This window comes from Caretta caretta, chromosome 13 (assembly GCF_965140235.1).
Source record: "Caretta caretta isolate rCarCar2 chromosome 13, rCarCar1.hap1, whole genome shotgun sequence".
NCBI classification, from domain to species: Eukaryota; Metazoa; Chordata; order Testudines; family Cheloniidae; genus Caretta; species Caretta caretta.
In genome coordinates this window covers 34,237,739-34,259,147 of record NC_134218.1, presented here as the reverse complement: position 1 = coordinate 34,259,147, position 21,409 = coordinate 34,237,739, and the positions used below count along the sequence as shown (strand labels likewise).

The 21,409-nt window shown below is 44.3% G+C and overlaps 1 pseudogene; it reads left to right on the top strand.

The window, feature by feature from the left end:
* The first annotated feature begins 12,242 nt into the window (after positions 1-12,242).
* Positions 12,243-14,511, top strand: LOC125622501 (olfactory receptor 5G9-like; annotated as a pseudogene).
* The last annotated feature ends 6,898 nt before the right edge of the window (positions 14,512-21,409 follow it).

Below are 21,409 nucleotides of genomic sequence, written 5' to 3'. Positions count from 1 at the left end.
TTAACTTGCTGACAAGAATACTGTTGCAACCGTGTCAAAAGCTTTGCTAAAGTCGAGGAATAACACGTCCACTGCTTTCCCTTCATTCACAGAACCAGTAATCTCATCATAGAAGGCAATTAGATTAGTCAGGCATGACTTGCCCTTGGTGAATCCATGCTGACTGTTCCTGATCACTTTCCTCTCATGTAAGTGCTTCAGGATTGATTCTTTGAGGACCTGCTCCATGATTTTTCCAGGGACTGAAGTGAGGCTGACTGGCCTGTAGTTCCCAGGATCCTCCTTCTTCCCTTTTTTAAAGATGTCCGTGTCTATGGGCCTGATCCCCCCCCTCTCATTTTCTCTGGTCTAAATCAGGAATAGCTACCCTTACCTCAATGGGCCACATTCCCAGCAGGAGCAAATTGGCCACACCTACCAATGGGGCCAGATCCCCAGCTGGTGTGAATCTGCATAGTTCCAGTGCAGACAGTGGGCCACCTCCACTAATGTCAAAGGGATGGAATGCTCAGCTGTTGTAAACCAACAGAGCTATGTCAGTCAACAGCAGCTGAATACCTGGCACCATAAGCAGTTCCTGACTAAGAACTATTCATAGAATCATAGAATATCAGGGTTGGAAGGGACCCCTGAAGGTCATCTAGTCCAACCCCCTGCTCGAAGCAGGACCAATTCCCAGTTAAATCATCCCAGCCAGGGCTTTGTCAAGCCTGACCTTAAAAACCTCTAAGGAAGGAGATTCTACCACCTCCCTAGGTAACACATTCCAGTGTTTCACCACCCTCTTAGTGAAAAAGTTTTTCCTAATATCCAATCTAAACCTCCCCCACTGCAACTTGAGAGCATTACTCCTCGTTCTGTCATCTGCTACCGTTGAGAACAGTCTAGAGCCATCCACTTTGGAACCCCCTTTCAGGTAGTTGAAAGCAGCTATCAAATCCCCCCTCATTCTTCTCTTCTGCAGGCTAAACAATCCCAGCTCCCTCAGCCTCTCCTCATAAGTCATGTGTTCTAGACCCCTAATCATTTTTGTTGCCCTTCGCTGGACTCTTTCCAATTTATCCACATCCTTCTTGTAGTGTGGGGCCCAAAACTGGACACAGTACTCCAGATGAGGCCTCACCAATGTCGAATAGAGGGGAACGATCACGTCCCTCGATCTGCTCGCTATGCCCCTACTTATACATCCCAAAATGCCATTGGCCTTCTTGGCAACAAGGGCACACTGCTGACTCATATCCAGCTTCTCGTCCGCTGTCACCCCTAGGTCCTTTTCCGCAGAACTGCTGCCTAGCCATTCGGTCCCTAGTCTGTAGCGGTGCATTGGATTCTTCCATCCTAAGTGCAGGACCCTGCACTTATCCTTATTGAACCTCATCAGATTTCTTTTGGCCCAATCCTCCAATTTGTCTAGGTCCCTCTGTATCCTATCCCTCCCCTCCAGCGTATCTACCACTCCTCCCAGTTTAGTATCATCCGCAAATTTGCTGAGAGTGCAATCCACACCATCCTCCAGATCATTTATGAAGATATTGAACAAAACCGGCCCCAGGACCGACCCTTGGGGCACTCCACTTGACACCGGCTGCCAACTAGACATGGAGCCATTGATCACTACCCGTTGAGCCCGACAATCTAGCCAGCTTTCTACCCACCTTATAGTGCATTCATCCAGCCCATACTTCCTTAACTTGCTGACAAGAATACTGTGGGAGACCGTGTCAAAAGCTTTGCTAAAGTCAAGATACAATACATCCACTGCTTTCCCTTCATCCACAGAACCAGTAATCTCATCATAAAAGGCAATTAGATTAGTCAGGCATGACCTTCCCTTGGTGAATCCATGCTGGCTGTTCCTGATCACTTTCCTCTCATGCAAGTGCTTCAGGATTGATTCTTTGAGGACCTGCTCCATGATTTTTCCAGATTATTCAGTGGGCTGACCCTGCCAGCTGTTACTGAGGAAAGTACTTCTTACCCCAGTAATCTTATTGTTACCAATGAAACCACTGCTGTCAGCAGACTTACTCACATGCGTGAGGATTTTCAGGGTTAGGCACATCTGAGGGTATGCATGACTCAGCACCTAACTAGTGTGGTTAACAAAAGGACAAACGACTGACCGGATAGTGCACTCATGCCAGTTTTTTTGCACTGATCTCTCTCCAACAACTTCAGTGCAGCAACTTGGGATTTGCCTCAGTGAAAGTGATGGGAGAATTTGGCCTGATGTATCCATGTCTGATCCTTTCTCACAGACAGACAGCCTAAGGGAGTTAGACATCCAGCTGGGATTCACAGAGGAGCTTAAGGAAATCCGGTGCCCAACTCCCACTGAAAGTCATTGGGAGTTGGGTAGCTAACTCCCTTAGGCCCAGCTGGAAATCATACCCTCTGGTAGCCTTGAAAATTACAACCTGTGTGTGCTGGATCAGTCTGGCCAGATAAAACACACATGCTTGGCTTGAATCTTATATTCATCCACAGGAGAGAGATAGATATAGTGTGGGCAGCATCCTAGATATGTTCCAGGAATTATTTTGGAGAAGTTCTCTGGCATTTGTTATACAGGGGGCCAGACTAGATTAGCACAATGTTCCTTCCTGGCATCAGAATCTATGAATCTAAGCATTGCATTCTTCCCCATTTCTTTATTCTAGTCGGTGTCCCCCAGCCCTAATGTAGAGGGACCATCTGCCTTTCTTTAGAGCACCACAAATCACCCTTGATCTAAAAGAATCCCTGTGGTAAGTTGTAACATTTCTCTGTTCATGCAAACCTTCTATGACCCCCTGGGGTACATCTGCAGGGACACAAATCCATTCCATGAAACAGTTGCACCAAGGCCAGAGTTGTAACTCTTGAAACACGGGTACCAGGGTCCCCACAACTTTGGGATGACGTGGTAAGAGGAAGCTGGGTTTATTGGACTTTAGCAGTGCATGGACCTTGTGTTTTACAGACATTGGCTTTGTGTTTTCAGAAATAAACTTACAATTTATCTCCTCCTTTATTATTCACCACCATCATATACAGTCTATTTACTCCTTTTCCCCATTCCCAACCTGTGTCCATTTATTAGTGAAGTTTAAGTCTAGCTGGCTATGTTGCCTTCTTGTGGTAATTATATTTATTTGGCTCGGAGCTTCCAAGCACTGCAGGGGAGATGAAATGGTTTGCTATTAGGCTGTCTAGCTCCTTAGGCTGTTTTGAAAATAGGGGCTTAAATCCACACCTTTTTTATGGACAGTTGCTGAGATTGGATGCCTAAACCCTGTGATAATCCAAGCCCCATTGCTCTCATTGTCACACGCTACAGAGCATTGCTTAAGGGCTGACCCAGCCCAGTGTTACCGGGAGCTCATTACAGAGAGTGAACTTCAGGAATCTTGTCCCAGGCAGACCAAAACAGCATTTAAACAGGTTTCAGTTCTCAAGAAATCAACTATTAGTCTTGGAGTCTCCTTTGCTCCACTTCCACAGATAACCCTACACACCTGGAGTGGTTTCACTGCTCTTGGGAAAGGGTGCAAGGGCCACATCCATAGACACACTGGATTTCCTGAGATGCTGCATTCCAGACACAGATAGACAGGCTAAGTAGCCAATTCCATACACTAGTAGGTAAACTAAGAAAACAGAAAGAGAAATCACAGGTCAGAATGATCTCACCATATGTATGATCCATGTTTAAAAGGCAGGTGAGTTGATTCATATTTTTATTACTTGTAGTCTTTCTGTTGTTTCAATTTCAAAGGAACAGATGCTGCCCCACTTGTTTTGGGGTGGATATCTCTGCAAGGTCCCCTTGACTTCTGCCTGGATGCAACAGTCTGCTCCCGCACAGTCAGTTACAGCACAGGGGCCATGGTTGGCAACCCACTTACTTTCGCTCACTCACAACAATGACAAACGAGATCAGTTGGTGCGTGTTAGCCATAGTTTCTATTTGTATGTGTGTGTTAGGGGGTTGCAGGGCATTCTCTGGAGCAGGCACTTAGCTTTGGAATTCACTTTTCACGCAATCATAGAATCATAGAATAACAGAGTTGGAAGGGACCTCTGGAGGCCATCTAGTCCAACCCCTGCCCAGAGCAGGACCAATCCCCAACTAAATCATCCCAGCCAGGGCTTTGTCAAGCCTGACCTTAAAAACTTCTAAGGAAGGGGATTCACCACGTCCCTAGGTAACGCATTCCAGTGTTTCACCACCCTCCTAGTGAAAAAGATTTTCCTAATATCCAACCTAAACCTCCCCCACTGCAACTTGAGACCATTACTCCTTGTCCTGTCCTCTTCCACCACTGAGAATAGTCTAGATCCATCCTCTTTGGATTCACCTTTCAGGTAGTTAAAAGCAGCTATCAAATCCCCCCTCATTCTTCTCTTCTGTAGACTAAACAATCCCAGTTCCCTCAGCCTCTCCTCATAACTCATGTGTTCCAGTCCCCTAATCATTTTTGTTGCCCTTTGCTGGACTCTTTCCAATTTCTCCACATCCTTCTTGTAGTGTGGGGCCCAAAACTGGACACAGTACTCCCGATGAGGCCTCACCAATGTCGAATAGAGGGGAATGATCATGTCCCTCGATCTGCTGGCAATGCCCCTACTTATACATCCCAAAATGCCATTGGCCTTCTTGGCAACAAGGGCACACTGTTGACCCATATCCAGCTTCTCGTCCACTGTCATCCCTAGGTCCTTCTCTGCAGAACTGCTGCCTAGCCATTCGGTCCCTAGTCTGTAGTGGTGCATTGGATTCTTCCGTCCTAAGTGCAGGACTCTGCACTTGTCCTTGTTGAACCTCATCAGATTTCTTTTGGCTCAATCCTCCAATTTGTCTAGGTCCCTCTGTATCCTATCCCTACCCTCCAGCGTATCTACCACTCCTCCCAGTTTAGTGTCATCCGCAGACTTGCTGAGGGTGCAATCCACATCATCCTCCAGATCATTAATGAAGATATTGAACAAAACCGGCCCCAGGACCGACCCTTGGGGCACTCCATTTGATAGCGGCTGCCAACTAGACATGGAGCCATTGATCACTACCCTTTGAGCCCGACAATCTAGGCAACTTTCTACCCACCTTGTAGTGCATCCATCCAGCCCATACTTCTTTAACTTGCTGACAAGAATACTGTTGCAGACCGTGTCAAAAGCTTTGCTAAAGTCAAGGAATAACACGTCCACTGCTTTCCCTTCATCCACAGAACCAGTTATCTCATCATAGAAGGCAATTAGATTAGTCAGGCATGACTTGCCCTTGGTGAATCCATGCTGACTGTTCCTGATCACTTTCCTCTCCTCTAAGTGCTTCAGAATTGATTCCTTGAGGACATGCTCCATGATTTTTCCGGGGACTGAGGTGAGGCTGACCGGCCTGTAGTTCCCAGGATCCTCCTTCTTCTCTTTTTTAAAGATGGGCACTACATTAGCCTTTTTCCAATCTTCCGGGACTTCCCCCAATCACCATGAGTTTTCAAAGATAATGGCTTATGGCTCTGCAATCACATCCGCCAATTCCTTTAGCACTCTCGGATGCAACGCATCCGGCCCCATGGACTTGTGCACGTCCAGCTTTCCTAAATAGTCCCGAACCACTTCTTTCTTCACAGAGGACTGGCCACCTCCTCCCCATGCTGTGCTGCCCAGTGCAGTAGTCTGGGAGCTGACTTTGTTCGTGAAGACAGAGGCAAAAAAAGCATTGAGTACGTTAGCTTTCTCCACATCCTCTGTCACTAGGTTGCCTCCCTCATTTAGTTAAGGGGCCCACACTTTCCTTGGCTTTCTTCTTATTGCCAACATACCTGAAGAAACCCTTCTTGTTACTCTTAACATCCCTTGCTAGCTGCAACTCCAGGTGTGATTTAGCCTTCCTGATTCCATTCCTACATGCCCGAGCAATATTTTTATACTCATCCCTGGTCATTTGTCCAATCTTGTAAGCCTCTTTTTTGTGTTTAAGATCAGCAAGGATTTCACTGTTAAGCCAAGCTGGTCGCCTGCCATATTTACTATTCTTTCTACACATCAGGATGTTTTGTCCCTGTAACCTCAATAAGGATTCTTTAAAATACAGCCAGCTCTCCTGGACTCCTTTCCCCTCATGTTATTCTCCCAGGGGATCTTGCCCATCAATTCCCTGGGGGAGTCAAAGTCTGCTTTTCTGAAGTCCAGGGTCCGTATTATGCTGCTTTCCTTTCTTCCTTGTGTCAGGATCCTGAACTCGACCCTCTCATGGCCTCTGCCTCCCAGGTTCCCATCCACTTTTGCTTCCCCTACTAATTCTTCCCGGTTTGTGAGCAGCAGGTCAAGAAGAGCTCTGCCCCTAGTTGGTTCCTCCAGCACTTGCCCAGGAAATTGTCCCCTACAGTTTCCAAAAACTTCCTGGATTGTCTGTGCACCGCTGTATTGCTCTCCCAGCAGATATCAGGATGATTGAAGTTGCCCATGAGAACCAAGGCGTGCGATCTAGTAGTTTCTGCGAGTTGCCGGAAGAAAGCCTCGTCCACCTCATCCCCCTGGTCCGGTGGTCTATAGCAGACTCCCACCACGACATCACCCTTGTTGCTCACGCTTCTAAACTTAATCCAGAGACTCTCAGGTTTTTCTGCAGTTTCATACTTGAGCTCTGAGCAGTCATACTGCTCCCTTACATACAGTGCAACTCCCCCACCTTTTCTGGCCTCCCTGTCCTTCCTGAACAGTTTATACCCATCCATGACAGTACTCCAGTCATGTGAGTTATCCCACCAAGCCTCCATTATTCCAATCACATCATAGTTCCCTGACTTCGCCAGGACCTCCAGTTCTCCCTGCTTGTTTCCCAGGCTTTGTGCATTTGTGCATTTCCCAGGCACTTGAGATAACCCGCTGATCGCCCCCTGTTCCCAGTATGAGGCAGGAGCACTCCCCTCTCACACGCTCCTGCTCGTGCTTCCTCCCAGTATCCCACTTCCCCACTTACCTCAGGGCTTTGGTCTCCTTCCCCCGTTGAACCTAGTTTAAAGCCCTCCTCACTAGGTTAGCCAGCCTGCTCGCGAAGATGCTCTTCCCTCTCTTCGTTAAGTGGAGCCCATCTCTGCCTAGCACTCCTCCTTCTTGGAACACCATCCCATGGTTGAAGAATCCAAAGCCTTCTCTCCGACACCACCTGCGTAGCCATTCATTGACTTCCACGATTCGACGATCCCTACCCCGGCCTTTTCCTTCCACGGGGAGGATGGACGAGAACACTACTTGCGCCTCATACTCCTTTATCCTCCTACCCAGAGCCACGTAGTCTGCAGTGATCTGCTCAAGGTCATTCTTGGCAGTATCATTGGTGCCCACGTGGAAAAGTAGGAAGGGGTAGCGGTCCGAGGGCTTGATGAGTCTCGGCAGACTCTCCGTCACATCGCAAATCTTAGCCCCTGGCAAGCAGCAGATTTCTCTGTTTTCCCGGTCCGGACGGCAGTTAGATGACTCAGTCCCCCTAAAGAGAGAGTTCCCGACCACCACCACCCGCCTCCTTCTCTTGGGAGTGGTGGTCGTGGAACCCCCAACCTTAGAACAGTGCATCTCATGCCTTTCAACTGGTGGAGTCTCCTTCTGCTCCCTTCCCCCAGACATATCATCTGGGCCACTCCCCGCAATGGTACCTGTGGAGAGAACATGAAAACAGTTACTTACCTGTATCTGCGTTGCTGGTACATGGACGTTCCCCCTTCTTCTTCTGGAGGTCACATGTTGCCAGATTTCTTCACCGTCCTCCTGTCCACGCTGCGCAGCCTGCTCTGAATCTTCAGAACCTTGTGCCTGTAGAAGCATATCCTGATGTCTGTCCAGGAAATCTTCAGTTTCTCTTATGCAACGCAGGGTCGATTACCTGTTGCTCCAGACCTTGAACCTTCTCTTCCAATATGGAGACAAGCTTGCACTTTGTACACACAAAGTCGCTTCTGTCCTCTGGAAGAAAGACAAACATGGCACAATCTGCCTGTGGTGACATTCATGTTCTAGCACAAGATCTTGTCCCTTGGGTGTTTGTCTGAGCTGATAATGGGGAAAAGATTTAGTGTGTCTCTGGGAGGCATTCGGGGTTAAACATAGATTTGACATTGGACAGAACATTGTCTCCAATCTCAGTTCCACTAAAAATCAATGTCAAAATAGTCACTCGCTTCCAAGATGGCAGGAGAGATTCTCTTATGTGTGAGCAGCCTGATATTCAGACTTGCAGGACACTGAGTCAGAAGTGCCAGTGGGTCAGATTTTCAAAGGCACTTAAGTGATTTAAGCATAAAATTCCCTTTAACGTTCAGTCGTACCCCTCTTTTTAAATCATGTCAGCGTGCCTAGAGTATTTGCTGGGCACATTACTTTATTATGATTATTCTGAACGTCTCTCAGTATTACATATGGTGGATTTTTTAAAAAAGAAATAGCTTTTACACCATACTAAATCTTTAAGCTGAAAAAGGAGAAAGCTGCTGACTAAAATGTATCCGCATGAGTCACCAATAAATCCTGGCTGAACGGACTTTGTAGGTTTGGGTAGTCTGGACATTTGTTAAACCCTCTGCAGATTTCCTGCATTTTAGGTGCTCAAATTTATTCATTCTCCTTTGACTTTCTTTCACATTCTCCTTGTGCCTGAGAGTGCTGTCTGCTGGAAGTCGCTGACCATGATGTCTTGCAGTCTGAACATGTCCATACCATAGGGATATCTCCAAGTGCTCCATTAACTGCTGGGATTGTCTTTGTTCTAGTTTTCCATAAGTGCTCCCCTTCGAGGCAGAGTTCTTCATACTTCAGCATCTTCTCTCCTTGTTTCTTTTTTTTGTTGCTGTCTGCTGGCATGGCGACATCAATGTACACAGGCTTGTTTTGTCTTCTTTTCTCAAACCATGTCATTCTCATTCGGTCTGTGACAATTGCCATATCCCATAACATCTTACCCTCTTCATTCACTTCACTGTGTCTGTTCCTATATTCTCTCCCAGATAAGCTCTAGCAGCTGCCTGATACTTGTTCCACCATCTGTTCCTTTTAAAACTCATTCTGTACTTCAAGGAGCAGTCCTGTCGATCGTTTTTACTTCTTACAGAATTAAGATTTACGGCTTTTTTCTTGTCCACTCATAATGAGGCTTTCTGCTTCTCTTTTGAGGGATCCTTCTATCATTAATAGGCTCGATCTCTTTCCGCCATTGTCTGTGCATTGATTTCTGTGTACATCTTTCCACTCTTTTCTAGTAGTATCCTTTCTCCTTTCTTTCATGATTTCTTGGGCTAGGATGCAGCTCAATCATTGCTTGTTAACATGATCAGATGATCTTTATTCTGATTGACTCCTCACATAGTTTGATATAATATTCTTCATTATCAAGTGCTTCCTCCACAGATAGCAGAATTTTCCCTTTGTCACATCATGGGATTTACATTTTGTCCATGCCTTGGTTGCTAGTCAATACTCTGACATCCAAGCAAGACAGCTGTTGCTGATACATACTTTTTTATTCTCCTCTTGATTATTCCAGCAATCTTGTCTACTACTGGCATCACCCGCATATTAATGGCTCAGATCAAATTCTTAAGACTTGAGTTTTGTCCGTAGAGTAGTTCTTACACATCTGCAATATTCTTTCCTTGCTTTGTCTCTCAGTTTCTTATGTTGTAGCTCTGACAGTTCCCTGATTCTAAGATATTTGTAGGGGTCATGCTGAGATAGCATGGACAGTTCCTTCATTAATGTGTATGTCATCAGATTGTACCAGTCTGGCCATCTTTACAGACGCTGACACACAGTTAGCCAAGCCAATCAGTAGCTCTATATCTTCACCAAACTTTTCCACATATTATCCTTCTTTGTAGCCCCTTTTCGTGACTGTTCATGGAGTTTCAGATTGCCCATGTCTAACAAATGGTTAACTGGTCATTGCTCTTTGCTGATCGCCACAATTTATCATATCTAAACAAGATCTGTGCCAGTGGCACCATGGGTACCACAAACAGTGCTGGTGCTAAGGCATATCCTTGAAAGATTTCTTTTAATTTAGACCTCATCAATGAGTCCCCTCCAGTGAGAGTCAAGTGCTTCAGTTAAACATAGATTGCTGCAGAAAGGAAATGATCTTTGGATGAGCCTTGGGCATTTTCAGGGTCTCAGAGATCCATGATTGTGAGATGCTTTTGTATGCCTTGAAGGTAGTCTATCCACACAATCACTAACTTTTTCTTTGTTTGCAACTTAGGTGATCCTCCTATTCGGCCTGGGCTGGTTTTTGTCCCTTTCATACTGTATTGTTTCTTTGCTCAGGAACCAGCATTCCATTGCTAACTGGCACTTTCCAGATTTTTTTTTGCCAGAGATGTTGTTAGAAGTTTCCATATAGTGGGTAAACATATGGTCAGTCTATAATTCTTAGGATCACTATGTCTTTCTTTCTTTCTTTTCTGTATGGGGAGAGTTGTCCCTGTCATCATCCACCCTGGAAATCCGTTCTTCAAACATTTATGAAATTGTTAAAATAAACAATCATGGAGTGTTTCTAAGACGTTTCATCCAGAATCCAAACATACCAGCTGGTCTGAGTGTTTTTTCCAATTTTTCATTCCTCTTAGTACCTTCTTTCTTTCTTTCTTTCTTTCTTTCTTTCTTTCTTTCTTTCTTTCTTTCTTTCTTTCTTTCTTTCTATTCCTCTGGGGTGTGATTTGTAATTTTTTCCTCTCATTTTTAATCTGGTTCACTGTCTGATTATGTTGCACAGTCTTAGACCAGATTTCTTTCCAGCAGTGCTGAAACTATTCCACTTCATTTATTGGCTCTCTATTTTTGCCTATTCTGTTTTTAACATCCATGAGATCAAAGAATCTCCTTGGGTCTCTGGTGAAGAGACTGTTCTCTTGGTACTAATAACTTTGTGTTCAATATCTTTCAAGGCTATGACTCAGATGGATCAGCTTTCATTTACATTGTTCCTTCACGACTCTCTCATCCAGCTGCTATCTCCAAGGCTGTTTGCTTCTCTTACCTCTTCAGATGGTTTTTCTCATGCATCCCGTAGGCTGATATAAAAGCTTACTCTTCTGCTTTAACCTTCATTGCCATGAAAGATGGCTCACATCCTCAGATGGCTTGATCTTACGCTGATGAGCTGCTACTGTTACTGTAGCATAAATTATATAATTCTACCGGCTATTGGTGGTTTTACTCCACAGTTTCCTTGAGTCCTTCATTAAGTTCTTGTGTTATCATCCAGTTTTTCCTGGTGTACAAATTTCTTACTTGGCAACACTGGTCAATCCTCAATGTCTGTTACACTTTGCATGATCTCAAATCAACAAATTATTCATATTTCCTGTACTTTCTTCAGGTGCTGTTTCATTCATATTTTTCCTCAATTTTTCTTCCATTGCTGGTTTCTCTTTATCCTGTATCATTGCTTCTACCAAAATGTTTGCATGTAGTTCTACATGACTAACCTCCCTTTTCAGGTTTTCAATCTCCATTTGCATAAATTCTCCTCTTTGGAATAAAGCTCTCAGTTGTGCAGTGAGTCTATGCTCCTTCATTTCTTTCTCTGTGTTGTCATTTCTCTCCTTCCAGTGTTGGAGCATTTGTTTGCTTCAGCCTCTCTTCTGGTTTTGCAAAAGACAACCTCAGATCACTTTTTGGTTTATAAGATGAGTCCTTTTCACTCTAATGATCTCTGGTTGTTTATTTGAACAGTTGAATGATACATGGGCTTGCCTACCTTCAGACAACTCACCCTGCTAGGGGAGGAGGCTGTCCCAGATAAGTTTGTCTGACCCCCCCCCCCCGCCCCTTTATGGCATTCATAATATTTATCAATTACCTGTATTCTCCATATTAGTTTGGATTGACAGACTATACCCTGCTGGGTGCTAAACCAGAATTTCTAGGCCTTGGAGGTTTCTTCCACTTCCTCTGCCTCCTCCTCGTCTTCTTTGTCTTTGTCTTCTTCTAGAATCCTAGAGATGTTAATAGGAATCCATCCAATAAAATTCTACGATATTACATTCTGTATTTTTGTAAAGTATTTATAGAATGGCCAGATCCCATGCTGGTGTAAATCATCCATAGCTCCATAGGCGTCAAGGGATCAAATCTCCAGCTGGTGTAAATCAGATGTAGCTCTGTTGAAGTTAGTGGGACAGATTAAAGAGATATTGGGCCAGAGAGAGACAGCAAGAGCATGAATGACTGTATATTCTGGTGGTTAGAGCACTCACCCTCCGATGCAGACGGCTGAGTATCCGGTGCCTCTGCTCCAAAGCCTCTTTTATTATTTAACCACAGTGGAACAGCTTCAACAGGAGAGACTGGGACAGACTGACATAGGGGTCCCTCAATGTCACAGCTGAGCAGGGTTTTTGTGAGTACCAGTGGGGCTTGATTCTGGGATTTAGGCACCTAAAATGGTAGGTAGGTGCCAAAGTCGTTCTGTGCAATTAGCCCATTTTGTCTTTTTACAGCACACATTTTATAGGATGTAGTCAGCCTCGGTTTACATTAATCCTTTTGGTCAGATGATTTCGACAGGCCATTTCAATTTACTTCTGTGTTAATTTCATTATTTTTCCCCCAGTCTGACAGGTCAGATTTCCTGACTCGGAATCAAACCAAAGTGACTACATTTATTCTCCTGGGACTTTCCAGTGACCCACAGATGCAGATTTTCCTATTCCTGGTGTTTATAGTTATTTACCTAATCACGCTTGTGGCGAACGTGGTGATCATACTGATAAGGGCTGATCCTCACCTTCACACCCTTCCTGTCTCATTTATCCTTTGTCAATATATGCTTTTCCTCAGCCATTGTCCCTAAGATGATGGTCAATTTCCTAGCAGAGCACAAAATCATTTCTGCTGATGGCTGCCTTGTCCAGATATTCTTCATTTTCCTGCCTACTGGTGCTGACATTTTTATTCTCTCAGCAATAGTGTATGACTGCTACACTGCCATCTTTCAGAGGAACAGCCGTGTTAGTCTGTATTCGCGAAAAGAAAAGGAGGACTTGTGGCACCTTAGAGACTAACCAATTTATTTGAGCATGAGCTTTCGTGAGCTACAGCTCATGTCATCGGATGCACCATGATCACGAAATGCATCATGCACTACAGCACCATGATTTTTGAGTGCTTTTCACTATCTATCTGCTGGTCAGATAAGTGACAGCCTCCCAAGGCTTCTGCAGCTAAGAGGGTCCCTACGCCTTGTCCCTTATTCGTCTTTCCGCGGAATTGAGTGACCGATCCTGGCTTGGCACCGCTGGAATCGAGAGATGCAAGGAGGGTAAGAAGCACCCACACCTGATCTCCTACCTTTAGTGTACACATATTTTGAAATAGAGCTCTATACTTTGTTTTCTTTCTTTGGGATTGTGGCTTCAGTTTTGTAACTTGTTTGTGTGTGTAACATCTCTACATTTAAATAAGTAGGCACTAGCAATTTTGTAACCACATGATTAGAATCTAGCTTAATAAATTTTGGTAACCATTTGTGCATAAGCCTGACTTGTTTTCTCTGGTTTACTGTAACGCAGCCAACACAATTAAAGAACCTCAGCCGTTTTGGCTCTAAAGCCTGGCCATTAGGTGAGAGTACTAAGAGCCTAGCGTTGAGTTGTGCCGCCTCCACGGGGCAAACTCTTGGGGCACCTGTCAGTCAATCCTGGCTGCCCGCTGTGAAGGAGCTCTGAGCTCTAGCAGTTAAAGTCACGGGTGTGGAGAGGCTCTTAGTGCTGCCATTGGGGCACCTGTCAGTCAGTACTGGCTGCCCGCTGCGAAGGAGCTCTGAGCTCTAGCAGTTAAAGTCACGGATGGTATAAACGGGCATAGCTGGCACCTCACCAAACATCCTTGGCCGTCGGCTAACATCATGCATGATGATCACGAAAGCTCATGCTCAAATAAATTGGTTAGTCTCTAAAGTGCCACAAGTACTCCTTTTCTTTCTTCACACTGCCATCTGTGACCCATTGTGGTATATGGAGACCATTAGCAAAGGAATCTGTGTTCTGCTGGTGAGTGGGGCATGAGCAATAGGCTTCATAAATCCCCTGCTTAACAGAGGTTTAGCCCTCAGGTTGCACTTCTGTGGCCCCAATCAAATCAGCCATTTCAGCTGTGAAGCTCCCTCCCCTATTGAATCTATCCTGCACTGTGACCCTCACCAATCAAGTGGTGCTTCTCACTTCTGTTGTGATATTTGTATCAAGCTCCTTCCTCCTCATCCTGATCTCCTACATTCACATCATCGCCACCATCCTGAGGATACACTCTGCGGAGGGCAGCTGTAGAGCCTTCTCCACCTGCAGCTCCTCCCTGATTGTGGTTGGTTTATGGTACCCGACAGGTTTTGTACAGTACACAAAACCCAGCTCAGTCTCTTCCATGGTTGTGGATGAAATGACCCCGATGCGAAATACCATCATCTACAGCCTGAAAATACAGATGAAAACAGCTGGGGGGAAATTACTGGGGAAATTCAAGTTTCTCAAGTAGTGTTGATCTTATTTAAAAAAAAATCAAAGAGCATAAAATTGTGGGTAACTTGCATTTTGGAGATTCTCAGCTCAGGTATCTGACAGTTTGGGTCAAAGGCTCAGCTCGTGTAAATTGGTGTGGCTCTGTCAAGGTTCCTTCCCCACTCTGAACTCTAGGGTACAGATGTGAGGACCTGCATGAAAACCTCCTAAGCTTACTTTTACCAGATTAGGTTAAAACTTCCCCAAGGTACAAACTATTTTACCCTTTGCCCTTGGACTTCCACTGCCACCACCAAACGTTTATCTGGGTTATTTTATTAGGAAAGTGTTGTTTGGAAACGTCTTTCCCCCCAAAATCCTCCCAACCCTTGCACCCCACTTCCTTGGAAAGGTTTGATTAAAAATCCTCACCAATTTGCATAGGTGACCACAGACCCAAACCCTTGGATCTTAAGAACCATGAAAAAAACACTCAGTTCTTGAAGAATTTTAATAGAAGTAACAGTAACAAAAAAGTAACAATAAAAAGAATCACCTCTGTAAAATCAGGATGGTAAATACCTTACAGGGTAATTAGATTCAAAACATAGAGAATCCCTCTACGCAAAACCTTAAGTTACAAAAAGACACACAGACAGGAATATCCATTCTATTCAGCACAGCTTAATTTCTCAGCCATTTAAAGAAATCAGAATCTAACACATATCTAGCTAGATTACTTACTAAATTCTAAGACTCCATTCCTGTTCTGTCCCCGGCAAAAACATCACACAGACAGACTCTTTGTTTTTCCCTCCCCCCAGCTTTTGAAAGTATCTTGTCTCCTCATTGGTCATTTTGGTCAGGTGCCAGCGAGGTTATCCTAGATTCTTAACCCTTTACAGCTGAGAGGATTTTTCCTCTGGCCAGGAGGGATTTTAAAGGTGTTTACCCTTCCCTTTATATTTATGACAGGCTCCATTGAACTCAGCAGGACCATTGGGTAAAAGAGACGCTGCCCAGGCATCCTGGGAAAAACATAGGACATATGGCAGCACGTTTCCTGATAGGGCCAGGTATCAAGATGGAAAGTGCTGTTGATTGATGTGCCCTACTGTGAGTTAGTGCCCTGCACCTTCCTTCATACAGGCATTCCGCACTATTCCAATCAGTGTCTCAGGCTTCCCATTGATGGCTGTTCTTGATTTCACTGCCATATCCCCCTTGCCCACTGCCTTCTAAGTGTTGCAGAAGCAACACTTAATAGTAGGCCAAGTGTCATGATAATTCATAGCAATATCGAATGTCCTGCTCAATGAAATATAGTCCATCATTTTGGCCACCACCACTGGCACTGCTCCTCCTTCTTTGACATGGCTAGAATTCTTTCAGCATTGTTCTGAAACGCGTGCAATTGTCAGCAGTTGCAGTGAGCAGCTCTTGCAATTTTTGAGTGTCAATAGTAAAATTTGGTATCTTCCAAACCAACTCGACCACTTGGTGTGGGATGGGGTAGTACACACTGGTCCGGGTATTCACAACAATTTGTTCCAGTGACCCATTTGTGCACCATAGTCCTGGTAACAGCTTATAGGTGCGTGCAGTTCGGTTATGTGCTGTTGTGTTTCTTCCCTCTAGTGTTACATTGCAGGAGTGTTACATGCATTCCCAGGAGAACACTCCATATCCCATATACATCACATTTAAGTGTCCCCCCTTTGCAATAGGCCACACATTTTGTTTCTCTGACACCATTGAGGTGGGCCATATCCATATATCCCCCCCTGAATACACAGTTGTTTTATTCAATTATGGTCCAATTTATACCATTCCATCCTATCCACTGATTCTCCAAGGGTTCCCATCGAATCCCTCTTTTCCTGTACTCCTGTCAGGCTCATGGGGACTACTTTGGTTGCATTTCCCTCCCAGGGTATCACAGTGCTAGCCTTACAGGTTGGGGATGTTGTTTTCCATGTGGACGGACATGTTTTTGCAAGTGTTGATAGGTATGGGCTCACGCCGTGATTTAAAACTGATAGTCACTGTCCCAACCATGTGTCCCTCATAACATTTATTAATATCATTACTTGAGCATTCTGCATTCCCATACACACCTCTCCCCACATCAAACGTCTAAAACTATCTCCTGCCTATTTCACCAATTGTCCTGCCCAATCAGCAATCCGTAGATTCATTTTGCTACTTCCCACCCATCTGCAATTGCAGCTACTTGATGTACCATCCATTCATTAATTTCTTGTTGCAATTTCACATTGTGACTCATCAAATGCTTAGTTGCCCAATTTTCCCCCAAGGTCCATGCTCCATTCCCTTGTTTATTGTTGACCATAATCCTCTTTTCTGTATGTCCTCTCACCCACCTATTAAATTGTTGTTTCAACCATTCTATGGATGTGCTGCAGTTGGGATATAGCCGGCCCACCCACCACTCACTGGGACAGACTACCCATGTAACAGATCAAAAGGACACATTAAAGAGTGCCAGTTGCACCCGCTTCCATAAAGGATCACTCAGGTCTGCCTGTCAGGGAATACTTTTAGCTCTGGGCTGTGGCCAGTTCAGGTCTAGATTTTTCAAGATGGGCATCTACACCATCTGTAGGGTTACATTTTGCAAACCAGTTAGATTTAATTTCACTGTGTGTGCCCCTAGAGTGATTTTAGCTCCACATCAGCATTTCCATTTATATTGATCCATGTTGTCGTTATCATTATATGTGGACAAAATGATATTTACATCATGGGACACCTCTTTGTGCCAACACCCCTGGTGTCTGGAATGTCAAATTTTGGTTCCCTTTTGATTGATACCACTGTAAGGAATACAATGAGTTAATCCAATACTCAACCTCATCATCATTGAGATGCCATGATGTCTCTGTGACACCTTCATTTATTATACCATTACCTCTAGCCCACCATGTAATATTTTCTGATAGATTTCCAATCTGCCGGAGTAAAGGCTCTTGATCCATTCCATATACAGGTTTCAGAGTAGCAGCCGTGTTAGTCTGTATTCACAAAAAGAAAAGGAGTACTTGTGGCACCTTAGAGACTAACCAATTTATTTGAGCATAAGCTTTCGTGAGCTACAGCTCACTTCGGATGCATATACAGTCTATTGACATTTCCGTTCCCCCTCTACACTCTCCCTTAACCAATCTGTCCATATTGTTGGAACTGATTCCCATTCCTCTTCCCACTTCATTAATTCACAGGTGGGTATTCGGTGAGTGGTTACACATGTGTCCTGGATTATTAAACATAATCCCATCCACAGGTACCTGTGATCGGTTTCGTCACAGAGATCCCCTTGAGACTGCCACCTGATGTGCTGAGATTACCTCTGAGCCTGTTTTCCCTGCCAGCTTGGGACTCAGAACCCTGCCTTGTTGATCCAGGCATGCTAGCCTGCTGCAACACAGACCCAGCTCTGGTTCATGTCCCCAAAGCTGCAGACTTTAACCAAAAACTGCTCAGCAGATCATCTATCTCCAGCCCCCAGTTCCCAATGGTATCCAAACCCCAAATAAATTTGTTTTACTCTGTATAAAGTCCTATCTCTTGGGATCTTCTAACACCTCACCCACCTCCTTCTCAATCTCTGTCCAGGTTGACCCCTGTACCTGGTATGAGCCCTGATTCCTCCATATCCACCTGTTTAAAAAATCAGTTACCCCAGTTTTCGAGAACCCGCAACTCCCTTCATGAGAGCCTGTCATACCCACGTCAAACAGCTGTGCAGACAGTTGATGCAGGGGACTTACCTGACTGCTACTGTATTACTTACCCATCCAGGGAAGTGTATCCGAGTCATGGCACCAAGATGTTGGCAGGGGTCCAGCTCCCTCCTCCCTCTCAGTTCCCAGACACAGTTGGCTGGAAAATAAAACTCCAGAGTCCAGTCTGCAGGCAATTCGATGGGTTTATTGGGGCTAAACAAGCAAGCTTATTCCAAAGCCCTCCACACCAGTCAGGTTTGTCTCTATATGCCGATAGAAGGAGGGAGGGTGCAGCCTTGTGCTTTCACTTACATTCTCTTGCTTGCCTATTCAGACTGTTTAAACTAAAAGCATGCCCAGAAGCAAGATTATTATTGTTTAGTCTCTACCCTATTTACTTCACATTCTCCTAACAAAGTTGAAGCCTGATCTCTTCGATCTCTGTCCTTGCCTTGAACCACACTATCATCCCACTGGTAGTTCCTTATCTCTTCCCGTGCCAGCCTACTACTGACAGAATGCACTCCCTGTCCCAGTTAAGAAAGACACCACCCTCTCCTTCTGGTTTGACAGAGAGAATTTCTTCTTTCACATTCTTCACAAAAAATGAACAGAGCTGGTTGAAAATGGGAATATTTTCATGAAAAAATCATGTATCTCTTTCTCATCAAAATTCACAACTTTTGCATCTAGCTCATTGAGTAGACAAAAAACATGACTGAGGGTATGTCTACACAGCCGATGTTAAAGTGCTGCCACGTCAGCGCTTTAACGTGGCTGTGTAGTCGCGGCTCCAGTGCTGGGAGAATGCTCTTCCAACGTCTTAGGGGGGTTAGTCCTTCACCCACTAACTTCCCTGGTCCTTCTCGCATGAACAGAGAGCAACAATACCCGAAGTCCAAAGGTGCAAACAATTCGATGTTTATTGGGGTGAACTTCCAGCAAGCATGATTCCAGTTTCCTTCCTGAGTGTCCCCCTTCCCAGCTCTGATACTACAGAGCCTTACCTGTGTCCCTGTTCCCATTCCCGCCCTTACTTCCTGATTGACTGCAGACTATATGGTAAAACTTGAGTTCTGCTTAGCTATACCTTAACCAATCATTTTCCTGAAATTTAACTAACCAATCCTAACATATTGTAACATGATTATTTAACCAATTATATCCCACCACCTTAATTAGTTTACACCCAGCAAAATTAATTATACAGCAGACAGAAACAATCACAGAACCAGACAGAGATTATACAGACAAACAATAGCAAAGTGGGAACTATAATGACAAAACAATACAGAAGTGAGGATTTCACAACTACATCTATAAAGACATAAGGGTTTCCCAGCTATGTCTATTGATAAGTAAGTTCTTACTGAACAGAAAACTGTCAAACTAAACTTCCTTTTACATCCCCTAGGCTCTTTCCTTTCTCTGGAGGCGATAGGCATTATCAGGACAGGATTGTATTCTTAACAGCCCAATAGTACCTTATTTCAATGTGACTGGTTTGGAATGTGAGGAGGTGACCGGTCGCTTCCCAGCTTATGGCTGCCTCTGCTGCTTAGCCAAGGGCCTTAGCCTAAGCACAGGGCCTCAGACTGTCACAGTAAGAGAAGGACCTTACACCAGCAGACAGTGATTTTGATTCTCTCTTTTATACCTCTAGAACTAGCTAAGTGATAAGAATACACCTAAATTAGAGTACAGGCCTTTACAGACAGGCCTGAATATCTATATCCTGACACACCACTGTAATAAAACCACCTCCACGAGGGGAAGAGCTCCCAGCACTGTAGCCCTACCTACACTACCACTTTCCAGCACTGAAACTTGCATCGCTTGGAGGGGGGTGCTTTTTCACACCCCGGAGCGAAGAAAGTTTCAGTGCTGTAAGTGGCAGTGTAGACCAGGCCTGAGCTACTGCCACCTCCTGTTTGGCAGGGTGGCATGCCTACTAAGTGTTACTGTGTTGGACTCATTTTTATAGGACTAGAATCATGATTACCTTTATGGTTGTTAGTTCTGGTCAACATTTTCCCCATGTCTGTGGGAAAAACTCTGAAAGTGTTACATCAAGATAGAAAACTTCTGTGGGAAAATATGAATTTTGAAGAAAAATATTTCATGTTATTTTGTTGGGGGGAGGGGATTTGACGTCTCAAGCTGAAATGAAAGTTTCTATTTCAAAATGTCGAATTAAAATGAAAACTTTCATTTTGAATTGACATCTTCACTTAACTTGAAAATAAAATGACTTGTCTCAAGGTCATTTGAAATAAAAATATTCATTCCAAATGAATTTTTTCATTTGAAATGGACACTTAAGAGGAAATGTTTTGTTACAACCAAATTTCAAAATGAAGTGTTTAGACACTTCTGCATCCAGACCGTTTAGAGTTTTTCATCTCATGAAAATTTTGACATTTCATCTTTTCAGCCCCTCTTGGAATTAAAAGAAATGTCAAAAATAGTTGCTGGAGAAGATCTCGCTATACTGTACTATCTATATAGTAAGTTTTTCCACTGTCTCAGTCTATTTATTTCTTCTCTTTCCTATTATTTTCCCGTCTGTCTAATGAGAGTGTGGCTTGGCAGGACAAGACTGGACATTTTGCAGCACTGCTGTGAGCCTGTGAGCAGAAAGAGGCAGCTAAAAACAACACTCTAAACAGCCTGTCAAGGTTCCTTCCCCACTCTGAACTCTAGGGTACAGATGTGGGGACCTGCATGAAAACCTCCTAAGCTTACTTTTACCAGCTTAGGTTAAAACTTCCCCAAGGTACAAACTATTTTACCTTTTGCCCTTGGACTTTATCACTGCCACCACCAAACGTCTAACCGGTATTTTACTGGGAAAGAGCCCATTTGGAAATGTCTTTCCCCCCAAAATCCTCCCTTACCTTTACACCCCCTTTCCTGGGGAAGGCTGGATAAAAATCCTCACCAATTTGCATAGGTGACCCCAGACCCAAACCCTTGGATCTTAAGAACAATGAAAAAGCATTCAGATTCTTAAAAGAAGAATGTTAATAGAAGAAAAAGTAAAAAGAATCACCTCTGTAAAATCAGGATGGTAAATACCTTACAGGGTAATCCAATTCAAAACATAGAGAATCCCTCTAGGCAAAACCTTAAGTTACAAAAAGACACAAGAACAGGAATCTACATTCCATTCAGCACAGCTTATTTTCT